This window comes from Octopus bimaculoides, chromosome 3 (assembly GCF_001194135.2).
Source record: "Octopus bimaculoides isolate UCB-OBI-ISO-001 chromosome 3, ASM119413v2, whole genome shotgun sequence".
In the NCBI taxonomy this organism is placed as follows: Eukaryota; Metazoa; Mollusca; class Cephalopoda; order Octopoda; family Octopodidae; genus Octopus; species Octopus bimaculoides.
In genome coordinates, this window is record NC_068983.1 from 16,566,072 (window position 1) to 16,570,819 (window position 4,748).

Genomic DNA, 4,748 nt, shown 5'->3' on the forward strand with positions numbered 1-4,748 from the left:
TGCAAATGCTACTGCTTAAGTTACACCTCCCATGTGCTCTGACAAACAAAATAACTACAGATGTGGAAGTATTCTAGCTTTGTAAATGCTCTTGATACTCTGACCATTGTAACAACAGCAACCACCCTTGAGATCAGAGATCCAAAAGCCATGCTCCATTCTGCAAGAGTGGCACTGGACACTGGGAATGTACATTTGACACCACCACTATCTTCACTGTGGAAGTGATAGATCCAGTAGAAATGTTAACTCAAGACAATTGGTACCTCCTCTCAGTTTTTTTTTTTTTTTCCTTTTTCATATGAAATTCCGATATAATCTTAATCTACACCATCTGATTGGTATAAGTAGAAATTTCATTAAAAAAATACCCTTTTTTCTGTAAGTTAAGAGGAAACAAAGTCGGGGGCACACTTGTGTAGGTATGCCTTTATTTCCTCCTGTAGCAACTCGTAAATCATTTCTTTTTTCCCCTTACCTCTTTCACCCTGCCAGTTTAGGAGGAACCTAGAAAAAAGCCAAGGTCACTGCCCTTCTGATTAAATCATAACAAAAACGTCAAACAAAAATATCTTCTTATCACATAAACATGAATGAACATACTTTTCTCATCACTCTCCACGTCTTGACTTTGTTTTATTACTTCCACTCCTTGCAAAGGATTAAGCCGTACAACAAACAGCCTGTGTTAAATGTGAAGCTGACACATTCGTTGTTATGTAAGTCTCAGAATTCTTCAGCATTCACTAATTACTTTTATTCTTGTTGTCAGAAGAAAGTTACTCTGACATTCTATGTTACCTGAAATGATTTGTGGTCGACTGTCTATCAAGTTTTTTGAAATCTGTTGCAACAGTTAACAAGACCATGTACATCTGTCTTTAAACTAACAAGCTATACTTGCTAGTTGGATTTTGTTAGAGTTCACTCAGACATATACATACACAAAAACAGATACATATACACATACACATATACATTCACGAACGTATTTTGAAATCTGTTGCAACAGTGAACAGGCTCAAGTAATCTATCTTCAAAGTAACAAGCTACGTTTGCCAATTGACTTAGAAGAATCCATTAATCATACATAGTACATACATATACACACTCAAATTATTCATACGTTTGCACAAACGTGTGTGTGTGCATGTGCGCGAATATCTTACTATAATAGACATTATGTCCGTCTGTCTGTTCCCTCTTCACGGTCAAACAGCTGGACCAGTGGGCACGATGTTTTGGGGGATTATGAAGGAGATAATCAGAGATGTTTTTAGCGAAAAAATGTAAAAAAAAGTATGATTATTTAGTGGATATTGAATTTTGTATTAATAAATCACCTTTGATTTTTTAATTAAAATTCCGGTGACGAGAGTTCGTGAACTTAGAGGGTTTAGATTTGCGATATTATTCCTTTATTTCCTATTGTAGAGGGGCAGATTTACTATCTTACTATAATGGGTATTATGTCTGCCTGTCTCTTTGTCTGTTCCCTCTTCATGGCCAGACGGCTGGACCAATGTTTACGATATTTTTCAGGATAACAAAGACGGTCGTCAGGAAGGTTTTTAACATTAAAAAATCAGAAAGTATGATTATTTCGTGGATATCGGTTTTTGAATTGATAAACCATCTTCACATTTTTATTAAAAATTCGCCGACCACAAGTAACTCTGGATTTTCATCGTATAGTTTGTGGCCCCATTGTAGATATGAAGGGGGTCACGAGGACGGTTAATAGCAAAAAATAAAATGGAAAAGGTATGTGTCAATATATCGTGAGTGTAATTATTTAGTGGGTATTGAAATGTCTCAGTCTCAAGCAGGATTCAAAACGGGTAATCGAAGCGGCTGTTGTTTACATCTCAGTTTTGTCAATTAAAATAACCCATGTTACCAGAACAGCCAAACATTATTCGCAAAGAACAGCGAGAAGTAAGTCGTAGTTTGATTTTTTGCAACCTTAGAGATTCCTGCTCGAGCATTCACAGCAAAAAGGTACAGGGCCAGACTTTAGATCGTGTAGGTGTATTCTTACCCACTTCGATGTTTACACACGGCCAGTTATACGTTGCTATGAGTAGAGCAACGAACTTAAGTAATTTGAAAATTAGTGTCGACCAAACAGAAAATATTGTCTACAAAGAAGTTTTGTCATCATATTGATATTATCGAAAGGAATATGATACATAGTTTAGGTAAGAAAATTTGTGAACTTTGAATGTATAAGAGTATAAACAAGCATAAAATAGAGTAAACAACTAAAATAAAAGTATATCTAAATAACATTTTTCCTCAATACTTTTTATGTAATGGTCGAAGGAAGCCCTGGCTTTTATTAGGAGTGGTCCACATAACCATTCATGATACAGAGGCTGGGAGCCTATTTCAGTTCAGGAGTGAATTGTCATCACATGTCACTTAGTCGCAAGAGTGAAAGGAGTTCCCTGCTGTCATCAATCAGTAAGTCAGCAGTTATCTTCATCCTCAGTTTATGTCATACAACTTATAGTCTATTTGGTAGAGATCCTTGTTTTTGTAAGATTTGATGAATGAATTTTCCAATTTCTTGATAGCTACCATCTTATATGCAATGGCCTTCTGGAAGTTGTGGTGAAACTTCCTTCTTTTTTTTTTACATCTTTATAAGAGTAAACTAGTGATAGGCCTGTTAGAAATCTATAAGGCGGCGAGCTGGCAGAAACGTAAGCACGCCGGGCGAAATACTTAGCGGTAGTTCGTCTGCCACTACGTTCTGAGTTCAAATTCCGCCGAGGTCGACTTTGCCTTTCATCCTTTCGGGGTCGATAAATAAAGTACCAGTTACGCACTGGGGTCGATGTAATCGACTTAATTCCTTTGTATGTCCTTATTTGTCCCCTCTATGTTTAGCCCCTCGTGGGCAATAAAGAAATAAGAAATCTATAACTAATGCATTTTATAATATTGGTTTCAAATTTAGGCACAAGGCCAGTAGTTTGCATGGAGGGACTAAGTTGATTAGTTTGACCCAAGTACTTAACTGGTACTTATTTTATCAACCCCAGAAATATGGAAGGCAAAGTCGACCTTGGCGGAATTTGAACTCAAAAAGTAATGATGTATGAAATATCATTAAGCATTTTGCATGCTAATGTTTCTGCCAGTTTGCCACCTTAATGCATGTCAATATTGGTTCCAAATTTTGGTACAAGGCCAGCAATTTCAGGTGAAGAAGTAAGTCAAATTAATCCCAGTGCTCAACTAGAACTTATTTTATTGACCCCCCAGAAGGATGGAAGGTAGAGTTGACCTCAGGAGAATTTGAACTCAGAACATAAAGTCAGATAAAATACCACTAAGCATTTTGCCCAGTGCATGAATGATTCTTATTTCTTTATTGCCCACAAGGGTCTAAACATAGAGGAGACAAACAAGGACAGACAAAGGTATTAAGTCGATTACATCGACCCCAGTGCGTAACTGGTACTTAATTTATCGACCACGAAAGGATGAAAGGCAAAGTTGACCTCGGCGGAATTTGAACTCAGAACAGCAGCAGACGAAATACCGTGAAGCATTTCACCTGGCGTGCTAACGATTCTGCCAGCTCGTCGCCTGAATGCATATCATAATATTGAATATATACATAAAAAAATAACTGACTGTAGTTGATTTCTTCTTCATTCCCAGCTTCAAATATTCTGTATCTAGCAAAACATTATGCAAGATTTGTTTGCATAACGTACCTGATGTAATGGATTCATTTGGATGACTTTTTATCTAGGCTGTTTAGTCATTAATTTGGGTTGTTTATTCATTAAGTTGGTTGAGTGATGACTTCTGGTATTGTGGAAGGTTGTGTTGTAATTTCATTGTAGTGGTTTGGGTAGATGGAAACCTACCATGTTGTGTTCGTCTATCAGAGAGACAATAACCTCCTAGTCATCCTTAAGAATAACTGATGACTTGCATGGTGACCTTGTGATTTCAATTCCCAGACTAGGCGGCATATTGAGTTCATGAGCAAAGCACTTCATTTCACATTATCCAAACTCACTCAGCTGAAAATGAGTACTAGCAACAGCTGGGAGTTAATCTTCTGAAGGACTAGTAACCCATTTCAATGGGATATTGTATTCTCTATCACTTACATATCTTGGGAACTAGAATAACTTCTGCCCTAATGAACATGACAGACCTAAGAACTACAAGTATTGACTTAATTTGGCAGTGTCGGCTATAGCCTAGTCAACCGTATTACGAACCAGGTGATACACGAAGGAGTCATACCCAATGACTGGTGTAGCAGCACCATAATCAACTGCTACAAAGGTAAAGGTGACGCTTTAGATACAAATAATTACAGAGGTATCAAGCTTTTAGATCAGGTAATGAAAGTTACGGAGAGGGTCATAGTTCAACTGCTTAGGGAGCGAGTCAGTTTAGATGAGATGCAGTTTGGGTTTGTGCCTGGGAAAAGCACCACTGATGCTATATTTCTGGTAAGACAGCTTCAGGAGAAATACCTAGCCAAGGATAAACCTCTGTTCCTGGCTTTCGTTGATATGGAGAAAGCTTTTGACAGGGTCTCCCGATCTCTCATCTGGTGGTCAATGAGGAAACTAGGGATAGAAGAATGGTTAGTGAGAGCTGTGCGAGCCATGTACAGAAACTCTGTCAGTAAGGTGAGGGTTGGCAGAGAGTACAGTGAAGAATTCCGGGTGGAGGTAGGGGTCCACCAAGGTTCTGTCCTCAGCCCCCTC

At 38.1% G+C, this 4,748-nt stretch overlaps 1 long non-coding RNA gene across 1 annotated transcript in view; it reads left to right on the top strand.

Annotated features, from left to right (window-relative positions):
* Positions 1-503: 503 nt before the first annotated feature.
* Positions 504-4,748, top strand: part of LOC128247265 (uncharacterized) — a 17,210-nt gene continuing 12,965 nt past the window's right edge. Inside the window, exons 1-2 of the long non-coding RNA XR_008263619.1 lie at positions 504-719; positions 2,326-2,466. This is a non-coding gene — a long non-coding RNA (uncharacterized LOC128247265). The remainder of the gene's footprint in view (positions 720-2,325; positions 2,467-4,748) is intronic.